General features: G+C 43.9%; 1 protein-coding gene across 1 annotated transcript in view; it reads left to right on the top strand.

Annotated features, from left to right (window-relative positions):
* The window catches only part of Oprd1 (opioid receptor delta 1), a 41596-nt gene that overhangs the window by 12790 nt on the left and 14829 nt on the right, over positions 1–13977 (top strand). The window lies entirely within an intron of this gene.

The raw sequence follows: 13977 nt of genomic DNA, 5'->3' as shown, positions 1-13977 counted from the left end.
CTTGTCACTTAGGAAAAGGGGGAACTATATTAGCTTATTTTCTGTTAATAACAACACAATACCACAGACTGGCTCATGGTTCTGTAGGTCCAAGACTGTGGGACCACATCTGGTTGATGACCTTTTTGCTGGCGGAGTCTTCGAGTGGTGCAGGGCATCACCAGGTCACATGGCAAGAGAAAGGGAACATGGGTGTGTATCTGTGTCTGTTTTTATCTTTCTCCCTCCTCTTATTTTTTAAATGTTTTGTTTAGTTGTAGTGGACACAATGCCTTTATTTTATTTTTATATGGTACTGAGGATCAGACCCAGCGCCCCACATGTGCTAGGCGAGCACGCTACTGCTGAGCCACAACCCCAGCCCCTCCCTTTTCTTTTTTTTTCCTTTTATCTTTTTTTGGGGGGAAGGGGGGAGAGGGGGTCCTGCTTTGTTGCCCAGGCTGGCCTCAAACTTCTGGACTCAGTTGAGCCTCTTGCTTCAGCCTCCTGAATAGCTGCAACCCCAGGTGAGTGCTACCTGCTTTTTCTCCCTCTTCTTATAAAACCACCAGGATTCGATCATGGGGGCTCCCCTTGATGACCTCATCTTAATTAGCCCCCAGAGGCCCCCCCTGAACACCATATTCAGCCTATTTCCATCCTTTTAATGCCTTGAAATGGGCATCAATTTTCAACCCATAAAGCCTTGGGGGACACACACAGTCCATATCTGAACCACAACAGAGACACATACAGAAACAGATGGTCATGAAGCAATGTTCTATAATTGTGGTGCCGGGGCTTATTTCTGAGTTGCTTTTCCCTTTACGGGTTGCTGCCTGAGGGCAGGAGCCGTGTTCATTTATCTATCTTGTTTCCTGGTTCAGTCCCTGACCCTAAGGGAGGCATCTACTAAATATTTCTTTTTTGGTAATGAGGATTGAAACCAGGGTTACTTAACCACTGAGCCATGTCCTCAGCCCCTTTGTAAATCTTCTTTTCTTTTTCTTTTTAAATTATATATTTTTGTTTCATTTTTTTAATATTTATTTTATTTTTATTTTTTTTTTAGGTGTAGATGGACACAACACAATGCCTTTATTTTTTTATGTGGTGCTGAGGATTGAACCCGGGTCCTGCCCGTGCTAGGCGAGCGCTCTACTGCTGAGCTACAATCCCAGCCCTTATTTTTCTTTATTAGATTATTTATTTATTCTAATTTGTTACATGATAGCAGAATGCAATTCATTTCATATTACACATACAGAGCACAAGGTTTCAAGTCACTGGTTGTACACAAAGTAGTTTCCCACCATTCATGTCTTCATACATTGTACTTAGGGTAATGATGTCTAACTCATTCCACTGTCATTTCTACCCAGTGGGCCTCCTCCCTTCCCCTATCTAAAGTTCCTCCATTCCTCCCATGTCCCCCCCCACACCGAATTGCCATTATGAGTCAGCATCCTCATATCAAAGGAAACTTTGGCCTTTGGTTTTTTGGGATTGGCTTACTTCACTTAGCATTATATTCTCCAACTCCATCCATTTATCTGCAAATGCCATGATGTTATTCTTTTTTAATACTGAGTAATATTCCATTGTGTATATATACCAAACTTTCCCTATCCATTCATCTACTGAAGGGCATCTGGGTTGGTTCCACAATTAGCTATTGTGAATTGCGCTGCTATAAACATTGATATGGCTGCGTCCCTTTAGTATGATGTTTTTAAGTCCTTTGGGTATAAACCAAGGAGTCGGATAGCTGTGTCAAATGGTGGTTCCATTCCAAGTTTTCCAAGGAATCTCCATACTGCTTTCTAGATTGGCTGCACCAATTTTCAGTCCCACCAGCAATGTATGAATGTGCATTTTTTTCCCACATCCTCGACAACGCTTATTGTTGTTTGTATTCTTTTTTTTTTTTTTAAACACAATCCCTTTATTTTTATGTGGTTCTGAGGATTGAACCCGGGTCCTGCCAGCACTAGGCGAGTACTCTACTGATAAGTCACAACCCCAGTCCCTGATGTTTGTATTCTTGATAGCTGCCATTCTGACTGTAGTGAGATGAAATCTTAGAGTAGTTTTGGTTTGCATTTCTCTAATTGCTAGAGATGTTGAACATTTTCTCACCATGCACAAAACTCAACTCAAAGTGGATCAAGGACCTAGGAATTAAACCAGAGACCTTGCACCTAATGGAAGAAAAAGTAGGCCCATCATATTGAATTAGGCCCCAACTTCCTTAATAAGACTCCTATAGTGCAAGAATTAAAACCAAGAATCAATAAATGGGATGGATTCAAACTGAAAAGCTTCTCAGCAAAAGAAACAGGGAGGTGAATAGAGAGCTTACAGAATGGGAGCAAATCTTTACCACAAACACATCAGATAGAGCACTAATCTCTAGAATATATAAAGCACTCAAAAACCTTAACACCAAAAAACTGAATAACCCAATCGATAAATGGGTCAAGGAACTGAACAGATACTTCTCAGAAGAAGATATACAATCAATCAACAAATATATGGAAAAAATGTAAATTTTATTTTGAGACAGGTCTGGCTAAATCCTTAGGGCCTCACTAAGTTGCTGAGGTTGGTCTCAAACTTGCAATCTTCCTGTCTCAGCCTCCCGAATTGCAAATATTTTTTTTCTTTCCTTCCTCCCTCCCTCCCTTCCTTCCTTCCCCAGGGATTAAACCCAGGGGTACTTAACCACAGAGCTACATCCCCGGCCCCCAACCACCTTTTAAATTTTTATTTAGAGACAGGCTTTTGCTAAGTCAATAGGGGCTTACTAAGTTGCTGAGGCTGACTGTGAACTTGCAATCCTCCTGCTTCAGCCTCCTGGGCCACTGGCAGAGTCACAGTATTTCTTAAATATCAAATTGGCACTTTGTTATTGAGATCCTCTCTGTGCAATTGCTGGGGTATGTAATAAAAATCTTCCAGTTAGAGATGGGAGGGAAATATGTGTAGGAATCTCAGAGGTGCCCCTGGCTTTTCACCTTAGTAATTCTTTCCTCCAGGAAGCCACTGATGGCTGCAGCCAACACAACCCTCCTCTGGGTTTCCATGGTGTCCTGTGTGTCCCCAACGAGCAGGGACCATGCACTATTTCGAACACTTGATTATTCATCTGTCTCTCTCTCTCTGCCCCCATGAGTGGGTGTGGAGTCAGGGAACTATCTTTTATTTAGAGTTGGAGCCCCAGCCAAGGCTGTGACACTCAGGTGGCATGCCAGTAGGTGTTTATAGGAAGGTCACATCCTGTTGCAGGCAGTGATATGCCACACTTGTGGATCCTGCTCTCTGGGGGCCTCTGTGTATCTGGCTGCCTACTCTGTGGTCCTGCCATGCGTAAAACAGAGCAGGGCCAGGGCGGTGGAGACCTGCTTGAGTCTGCCGTGGTTCTTGAACTGAACGAAGAGAGACATCTGTGCTATTTATTGCTGAGTGGGACCCGCCTGGCCTCCCCACTCTTGCTCAACTCAGGGACTCTTCTTTATCTCCAGGTCCCAGCCCTTTATCTTCCACTGTGACATGCTCACTGAGCTTTGTTATAATTAACCACTTTCCTTCCTGAGACTTTGCCAAAACTGAGACAGCTAATTAATTTCTGGCCTCTTGCCACCCCTGTTAAATGGTGGGCAGGGACACAGCTTGCAGCCCTGGCTGCCCAGCCGGGCTTGTTTTGCCCATCAGGAGAGCAATCACCCTTTGTCTGCAAATAGAGGGAGCCCCAGCTGGACCCCAACTGCTGGCAGTTGCTTTGTTTAAGCTATTTGTTCCCTGAAGTGGCAGAGACTTCCTGATCGCTGCTGTAAGTGTGCCTTTATAAAACAAAAGGATTGAATTTTTTTTTTTTTTTTTTTTTTAATATAGGAAGAAGAGAGGGTAGTGGTCAGGCATGTGGGCTCTGGAGTTTGAGAGACCTGAGGCACAACCGAGAGCCTGGGCTAGCTGTGTGCCTTTTGGCAAATCACTTCACCTCTCGGAGCCTCAACATTCCACACCTGTAAGGTGGGACTGATAATACCTCCGTGGTGTTTGTGCAGATTCATTGGAAGATTGAATACATGAATGCCACCAAGCAGGGAAAGTGACATAGTACACACTCGAAATATTTTCACCCACCACTTTTACTTTTAGAACTAATATACCATATTCTTTTTTCCATATTTTAATTGGTATCATAATTGTTCGTAATGGTGAGATTTGTTGCTATATGGTTATACATGCACACAGTGTAACAATGTAATTTAACTGATATAATTCCCCAGTTTTTCGCCTTTTTCTCCCCTCCTCCCCCCTACTCCCTTTCCTCTACTCTGCTGATCTTCCTTTGATTTGATTTTCATGCAACCCCCTGCCCCGCCTCCCCGTGACCTTTCTTTTCTTTTAGCTTCTAAATATGAGAGAAAATATGTGACCCTAGACTTTCTGAGTTTGGCTTATTTTACTTAACATAATGCTCTCAAGTTCCATCTGTTTTCCCGCAAATGACATAATTTCATTCTGGTTTTCTTTTTTTTTTTTAGGTAGCCGGGATTGAACTCAGGGGCATTCAACCACTGAGCCACATCCCCAGCCCTATTTTTTGTATTTTATTTAGAGACAGGGTCTCACTGAGTTGCTTAGCGCCTCCCTTTTGCTGAGGCTGGCTTTGAACTTGCAATCTTCTCGAGACTCTGGGATTATAGGCGTGTGCCACCGCACCTGGCTCATTCTTCATTATGGCTGGATAAAGTTGTGTATATATACTGCATTTCTGTTTCCATTCATCTATTGACAGATTCTGAGGCTAGTTCGTACTTCGGCTCTTGTGACTAAACATGGGCATGCGAGTATTGCTACAGTATGCTGACTTTAATTCTTTAGGATAAATACCAAGGCAACATGCTGTATTTTTGATGAGGAGAGACCTTTTTTGGGGGGAAGATAGGAAGGGGAACAACTTTTTTTTTTCTTTTTGCACTGAGGATTGAATGCAGGGCCTCACACATGCTAGGCAAGGCTCTTCTACTGAGCTACCTCCCCAGCCTGGCGAGCCATTTTAATAGTCGTTGCTTCTGTATTTTAGGCCATACCGGTAAAATGGATAACCCCTCTCTAATAGTCTCCTAGGGCTGCTGTAACAAATTGCTGTAAACTTGGTGACCTGAAACAACAGAAATTGTTAGAAGGCTAGAAGTCTGAAATCAAGGGCTCAGCAGGGCCACGTTCCCCAGAGAAGGACTTCCTTGTCTGGTTTCTGGTTGCTGGTGATCCTCAGTGTCCATTGTATGTAGCTGCTACTAGTTTTTTTTTTTTTTTTTTTTTTTGTACTGGGGATTGAACTCAGGGACACTCGACCACTGAGCCACATCCCCAGCCCTATTTTATGTTTTGCTTAGAGACAGGGTCTCACTGAGTTGCTTAGCGCCTCACCTTTGCTGAGGCTGGCTTTGAATTTATGATCCTCCTGCCTCAGCCTCCTGAACTGCTGGGATTATAGGTGTGCCATGTCTAGCTGTCCTCTCCTTTTCTTCTTCTTTTTTTTTCTTTTCTTTCTTTCTTTCTTTTTTTTTTGGTCCTGGTGATAGAACCCAGTGTGCTTTTCCACTGAGCCACGTCCCCAGCCTTTTTTAAATTTTGTGTTTTGAGACAGGTCTCACTAAATTGCTAAGGCTGACTTTGAACTTGCAATCCTTTTGCCTGGGCCTTCTGAGTCACTGGGATTATAGGTTACAGATGTGCACCACTGCCCCAGCTCTCTCCTCTTCTTATAAGGATACTGGTCCTATTGTCCCACCCTGATCTAGTATGACTTCATTGTAACTAATTGATCTGCAATTAGTTACAATTTTCTTTTTCGGCCCTTACCATGAAGCTTCCTTGCAGTTCTGAGGTTCTGGGAATTTTTTCCCAAGGAGACTATCTATGTACCCAGGGAAGTTTATCATAGCATTATCTATAATAGCAACAAAAAAGTGGAAACAGCCTACATATCCTTCAGTAGGGGATCTTCTTCTCTTTCTTTCTTTATTTTGCAGTGTTGAGGGAACCCAAGGCCTCCTGCATGCTAGGCAAGTGCTCTACCACTGACCTACAGCCCAAGTCCCAAAAGGGGATTTATGAGGGAACTTTACTCAGGAGCCATAAAGGAGACTAGACCTAGACCATAGTTGTTTTTTTTTTTTTTTAATGGTCCTTGAGTTAATTTTTTTTTTTTACACTTTTGCAGGCTTTTTTTTTTTTTTTTTTAAAGGAGAATATGTAACAGAGACCTTATGTGGTCTACAAATTCTAATTGTTTCTTGGCCCTTTGCAGAATAAGTTTGTTGACCCCTGCGCCAGAATAACAACCAGTCATCAAAACTAATTTATATCTATAGATATGGAAAGATAGTCATAGTATATTTCTTTCTTTTTTTAAATTTTTTTTCATTGTAGATGGACACAATATATTTATTTAATTTTATGTGGGCTGAGGATTGAACCCAGTGTCTCATATGTGTGAGGCAGGCGCTCTACCACTGAGCTACAGCCCCAGCCTGGTCACAGTATGTATGTATGTATGTGTGTGTGTGTGTGTGTGTGTGTGTGTGTGTGTGTGTATATATGTATATGTATGTATATATATATATATATATATATATATATATATATATATATAAATCTTTATTTATGTCTCAGTATATTTCTTTTTTTTTTAAAGAGAGAGAATTTTAATATTTATTTTTTAATTTTCGGCAGACACAACATCTTTGTTTGTATGTGGTGCTGAGGATCGAACCCGGACCACACGCATGCCAGGCAAGTGCGCTACTGCTTAAGCCACATCCCCAGCCCTCAGTATATTTTTTTTAAAAAAAATTTTAGGGCTGGGATTGTGGCTCAGTGGTACAATGCTTGCCTTGCATGTGTGAGGCACAGGGTTCAAGTCTCAGTATCACATACAAATGTATAAAATCAAAAAAAAGTTCATCAACAACTAACAGAAATACTAAGAAAAACAGTTATAGATGGACACATGCCTGTATTTTATTTATTTATTTTTATGGGATGCTGAGGATCGAATCCAGCATCTCACATGTGCTAAGCAAGTGCCACAACCCCAGCCCAAGGTCACAGTGTATTTTTGAGAGGAACAGCTGTCTAACAGTGTTACAGCAAGCTCTTCTTTCTATAAAATGGTCTTCATGGTATCTGTAATGATGGCTTATAATGTTAACAGTGGTTTTAAAGCTTTCTTTATGAAATTTTTTGTTGTTATTGTTGTTTGAACATTTTATATTGAGCAGCTGCTATTTTTGAGAGCTGAAGAAGCATTTAGGGATAAAATTAATTCTGAATACTCCAGCGACCTGCCCTGGATTTGATCAGGGACCCTCTGGGTTTCAATCTGGGCTGAAGCTGTTTTGTGTTTGGATCCTGAGGGGCCACAAGTTGGATTTGACTAAGTGTTGATGCTGTTATTTTTTTGTTGTTGTTGTTGTTGTTTGTTTTGGCTTAGGTCTCTTGCTCCCACTTTGACCCCGTGGGCTGTTGTGCATAAGTGGAGGAAAAAAACCCTCAGTTTTGTTAGAAACATATTAGCTCGCTTGGATAAATGATCTGAGTGAATGATTCTACAGAGCTGAGTCACTTCAGACTCAGGGCAAACAGGGTCAGGCCCAGGCGTCCTGCAGGGCAGCGGGGTTGGTCGGGTTGAGGTGGAGGAGGGAGGAAGGACAGAGAGAGGGGGTGGGGAGAAGCAATGTCCTGATTGATGTCTTTGGTCTGTGACTCTTCCAAGGATCAGGGCACTTTGACACCGGCACCCAGGGCTCCTCCAGTGCACGCTGTGTGTACCACGCCTGAGCTGACTGCTGGGACACAGTGTGAGTGGGACATAGCTCTTGCCTGGAGGCTGTCCTGTCCAGTGGGGGCGGGGGTAGAGTGTGTTCATCCCATAGTTGTGATGGGAGCTCCTGCTCTGGGCCAGGCACTGCTATAGCGTCTAGACTCAGGCGTAAGACGAGTACCAAGGAGACCACTGTCCCCGAACCCCCAAGAGAGAAGCTGAAACAGAAGCCCCAGATGAACACTGGTCTGAGTCTCCCCTCCCCCACTTTCTGACTGCAGCCTCGCACAATGGCAATCTGCTGTCTGTAAACTGGGGATAATAAATACTGCCTACCTCGTGGGGTGCCTCGAAGATTAAGTGCTATAAAACGCCCTTCCCAGTGCCAGGCGCACAGTAAGTACCCAGCAAATGTTTATTATCTATTAAGAAGCAAAATAAAGCACAGGTGTACATAAATCTTGCCAGAGAAAGCCCTGGCACAGAGTTATTGTCCATAAATACTGGACAGAGGTGTACATTTGGTTCTGAGCTGATTTCTCCTGGCCCCAGGCAACCTCCCCCGCCCCCCCCATTGTACCTGTGGCATTGTTCTGAGGTTTCTCCCAAATCCTGGGGCCTCAGGAGCATCAGGGAATGTGTGAAGAACAGCTGGACTTTGTGGAACAAACCCACCCTGGACCGGCTCGCTTTACTCAGTCCTGGCTTCTGGACTGAGCCCCTTGCGGGGGCCGCTGTTTAAAAAGCTGAGACAGGTGGCAAGGAAGCCGGGGAACGTGAACTTCAAAGCACTGATGTGCATGGTTAAGAGCCTGTGCTCTGGAAACCAGAAAGATCTGAGTTGGGATCTTGTTGCTGTCCCTTCCTACGTGCGTCCCTTTCAGCAAGCCATCTCTTCAGCTCACCTGTGGAAGGTGTTTGCATTAACCCTCAAGGGTTAATAGGATGAAATGAGATCTGGCACTTGCTGTGCTTGGCATTGCGCACCTGGCACCCGAAGGAAACGACACTCTGAGAATATTGTTCAAGAAGCTGTCAGACCAGCGCATCTGTGCCTGGTACACAAGAGGGAGCATTTCCACCTTCTGGGCTTCAGAAATTAAGATGTCAGCCTCTCTGACCAACAGCTCTGGGTTCCCTGGGGAGAAGGTTCTTACAAGGACCTTATTTGTCATTCTGCATGAGGCTATTCAGCTGGCTCTCCAGAGGCCAGAGGCCTGGGGACAAGTGTAGATTGAATGTAGCCCTGACGGTGCAGGCCTGTGGGCAGAGGGACTCACTCACCCAGCACACCCGAGCTCCGTCAAGTTGAAAGAAAATTAATAGAAGTGGTGATGATCTTCTGCCATGGGGCTGGTTTGATGGAACGTGGAGTGGATTTAGGGCTCGGAAATGAACGTGTTCCACCACTTGGTGTTTTAAGTGAAGGAAGAGGGCTGAGATAGATGGTTGGGAGCAAATGCCCCAGCAGCTGCATAATTCAACAGGAGCTAATGGGGATTTGGATTTCGCAAAGGGTTTCTAAAAGCATCTCAGAGTCAAGAGAAGTTCAGCCACAGCTTTCCCATCCTCACCCCCTGGGTCGGGTCCAATGGGTAAGTTTTAAATTTTTTCCTGCAGTGTCAGGGATCAAACCCAAGACCTTGCGCATGCTGGGCAAGGGCTCTGCCCCTGAGCCATACTTCCAGCCCCCAAAGGGCAGTGATGGAACCCTAAGAGAAAAAAGCAGAACAAATATCAAGGCGAGAAACCAAAGGGCTGCTGATTTCCATCTTCAGGATGGCCCATAAGTGCCATTTTTCACATGTATTGGCCTCTAAACAGCATCTGACACCAAAATTTCCAATGAAGAAATGCTCAGAAAGGTGAAGTGAAGTTCAAGATCACTCAGCTTTGTATATTAAGGATCCAATACCTCTTTTGTTCTGTTTGTTTTGAGAAGAGGGTTTTGCTGCGTTGCTCAGGCTGATCTTACACTTCTGGACTCAAGTGATCCACCTGCTTTGGCCTCCCAAGTAGCTGGGGCTACAGGCACATGCCACCATGCCTGGCTCAGGGGCCAAGATCGGAATGGCTCTAAGGACTTCCTTACTCCATTTTCAAGCTTATGAAAGATTATCTTTTGTGTTCCTCCACCTCAAATTTGTATGTTGAAGCCCTAACTCACCTCCACTATGATGACACTGGGACTCCTCTGGTTGCTTTTTTGTACTGGGGATTGAACCCAGGGGTCCTTTACCACCGAGCAACATTTCCAGCCTTTTTGTTTTGTAATTTGAAGACAGGGTCTTGCTAAGCTGCCTAGGGCCTCACTAAGTTGCCAAAGCTAGCCTCAAACTCTCAATCCTCCCTGCCTCAGCCTCCAGAATTGCTGGATTACAGCCATGCACCACTCTGCCTGGTGCCAGTGCCCCTCCCCCATAACTGTTTCTTGCTTTATTCTGTAATTTATATATGAATGCCCCAGACCCAAACATTTGGTTTTTCTCTTCTGACTTTGTTATTCCTTCAGTATTTATGTCAAGAGAGATTTGTTCTCCCAATAAAATATGTAGTTTGACTTTTGTCCAGTACACCTAGGCAACTATACACAATGTAAACAACAACCACCAGACATGGTAGTGCATGCATGTAGTCCCAGCTACTTGGGAGGAAGAGGCTGGGGGATTACTGGAGCCTAGGAGTTCAAGGCCACTCAGGGCAACATAGCAAGACCCTATCTAAAACCAAAACCATGTTAAGTATTTTTAAATGTATGGTATATTATGTTATGTTGTGCAACTCTTACCACCATCCACCTCCAGAACTTGTTTATCTTCTCAAACTGAAACTCCATACTCATTAGACAATGAATCCCTAAACTCTTCTTCCCCAGCCCCCGGAAACTGCCATTCTTTCTGACTCAAATGAATCTGAATCCTTTAAGTACCTCATGTAAATGAAGTCATACCCTATTCACTGGTACCGGAAATTGAACTCAGGGACATTCAACCACTGAGCCACATCCACAGCCCTATTTTGTATTTTGCTTAGAGACAGGGTCTCACCGAGTTGCTTAGTGCCTCGTTAAGTTGCTGAGGCTGGCTTTGAACGCGAGATCTTCCTGCTTCAGCCTCCTGAGCTGCTGGGATTACAGGTGTGCGCCATCACGCCCATTCACTGTTTTTGACTGGCTTATGGCCTCAAGGTCCATCCATGAGGCTTGTGTCAGAATTTCCTTCTGGATCCCTGGGTGTAGCAGTGGATAGAGCACTTATAAAGCATGTATGAGGTCCTGGATTCAATCCCCAGAATCCCCAGGAAAATAGCCTCTTTCCTCTCTAAGACTTAATAATGTCCCATTAAATGTAGGTTGAGCATCCCTAATCTAAAACTTCGAAATCTGATACGCTCCAAGATCCTAAACTTTTTGAGTATCAATGATACCACAAATGGAAGATTCCATACCTGATCTGTGATGGGTCACAGTCAAGAAGCAGATGCACTAAAAATACTGTTTATTTTATTTTTTTTAAATATTTATTTATTTATTTTAGTTATCGGCGGACACAACATCTTTGTTTTGTATGTGGTGCTGAGGATTGAACCCGGGCCGCACGCATGCCAGGCGAGTGTGCTACCGCTTGAGCCACATCCCCAGCCCCTAAAAACACTGTTTAAAATCATCTTCAGGGGGCTGGGGTTCTGGCTCAACAGTAGAGTGCTCGCCTCGCACGTGCAAGACCCTGGGTTTGATCCTCAGCACCACATAAAAATAAATAAGTGAAATAAAGGTGTTGTGTCCAACTACAACTAACAAATAAATATTAAATAAATAAATAAAATAAAATCATTTTCAAGCTATGTATATATGAAACATAAATTAATTTTGTGTTTAGACTTAGATCCTATCCCCAAGACATCTCCTTATGAATATGCAAATATTCCCAAATCTGAAATCTTTTTCTTTCACGACTTGACTATTTTACTTAGAGGCAGGGTCTCACTCAATTGCTTAGAGCCTTGATAAGTTTCTAAGGCTGTCTTTGAACTCACGATCCTCTGCCTTAGCCTCCCAAGCTGCTGGGATTACAGGAATGAACCACTGTGCCCAGTTTCAAATCTGAAATCTGAAACACTTCTGGTCCCAAGCATTTTCAATAAGGGTTATTCAACCTATACCACATTTTATTTGTCCAGTCATCTCTCAAAGGGACACTTGGATTGCTTCCCTTTTTGCCCCTCTGAACAATGCTGCCATGAATATGCGTGTACTGATATCTCTTCAAGACTGTTTTTGACAGGCGTGGTGGCTCATGCCTGTAACCCCAGAAACTCAAGAGGCTGAGGCAGGAGGATTGCAAGTTCAAGATCAGCCTTAGCAATTTAGCAAGATACTGAGTAAGTTAGTGAGACCCTGTCTCAAAATAAAAAATAATAATAATAAAAAAAAAAGGACTGGGGATGTGGCTCAGTGGTTAAGTGCCCTTGGGTTCAATTCCTGGCACTTCATCCCTCCTACCCGAGTCTGATTTCCATTATTTTGTGTGTCTCCCCAGAAGATTAATTACTAAATTATATGATATTTCTGTTTTCAATTTTTTTTAGAGAGAGAGAGAGAGAGACAGAGAATTTTAATATTTATTTTTTAATTTTCCGGTGGTCACAACATTTTGTTTGTATGTGGTGCTGAGGATCGAACCCGGGCTGCACGCAAGCCAGGCGAGCGTGCTACCGCTTGAGCCACATCCCCAGCCCTATTTTCAATTTTTTGAGGAATTGCTAGGCTGTTTTCATAGCAACTGCACTATTTTCCATTCCCACCACAGTACTCAAGGGTTCCACACCTTTGCCAATACTTGTTTTCTATTGTTATTTTTTATATCTAATAGTCATTCTAGTAGGTGTGACGTGGCATCTCACTGTGCTTTTGATTTGTATTTCCCTAATGATTCGTGGTATTGAGCATCTTTTCATGTGCTTGATGGCCACTTCTCCATCTTCTTTAGAAAAATGTCTGTTCGTCTTTTGCTGATTTTTTAATCAAGTTATGTTTTTACTGTTGAGTTGTAGGAGTTCTTATGCGTCGTGGCAGAGTGGCAATAGCAGACAGCTATATACTAGTTGGTGCCGCAGTTTGTTCAATATCTGCCCCTCTCCCAGGCCATACATTCCAAGAGGCCAGAATGTCATCCTTATGTGTAGGTTAAGCATCCCTAATCCAAATGGGACTGACAGTGCCTGGTACAGATCAGGTGATCAGATAAGTAGGCAGACCTCAGCTTATCATAAATCCACATTCCTTGACTTTTCATGTTGAGAGGCGGGTGAAGAAGGAATGATAACCTAGTCCTGAGGAACAGTAGAGCAAAGCGGTTACTAGGTTCTGGCCCTAGACTGCTTGGATTAGATACCAGCTCTGCGTCTTACTAGTCAAATGATCTTGGGTGGGTCACTTCACCTCTCCTGCCTCACTCTACCTTCCCCAAGAGATGTCACCACTTATCTTGGAAGAAAAGTGATTGGAAGAAGGTAACAAGCTGAGGGGGGTGAAGCAAGGGATTTAAAACAGGCAAGAGACTGATGCCAACAGAGGGGACAATGGGACCCTTAGGCCCCCTTTACTGCCCCTGAACCTGACACAGCCAGGTGACCACCCCTCCACTCGGCAAGACAGCAAAATTCTGTCCCCAGAGAAGTTTACTGGGAGGAACTCTGGACTCGGGGCCAGCAGACACAGAGAGTCAGAGTGAAATGCCAAATGGAAAGTGGGGGTGGGGGGACCCCAAGCCCCTTCCTTAGCCCTGCAGCCTGAATCCTGACCGCCAGAATTTGGCAGCATAGAAAGGAGAGGAGAGGCCTTCGAGTGACTGATGTGCACATGTCCTTGGTGTGAAGCCAAATTGTCAGTCACCTCACAGCAAAGCCCACCAGTCCCCCCACCCCACAGCTGCCAATCAGTTATTCAATGCATCACTCAAAGCTTATCCTGCAGTCATGTCTCACCAGATATTTCAAGGGATTCTCCAGAATCAAAGAGGGAGGACAAAGCAGACAAAGAAGCCAAGATATTTGAAGTAAGTCGTTAATGCAGAGAGCAGAAGACAGTACAGAAGTTATTAGTGTCCTCAGTGAGTTCAGAGATTGTGTCGCTGAAATAAGATGCTCTACATGCTATATAA

Source organism: Callospermophilus lateralis, chromosome 7, assembly GCF_048772815.1.
Source record: "Callospermophilus lateralis isolate mCalLat2 chromosome 7, mCalLat2.hap1, whole genome shotgun sequence".
NCBI classification, from domain to species: Eukaryota; Metazoa; Chordata; class Mammalia; order Rodentia; family Sciuridae; genus Callospermophilus; species Callospermophilus lateralis.
The sequence above is the reverse complement of the archived record's forward strand: the minus strand, read 5'-3'. Positions and strand labels throughout refer to the sequence as shown.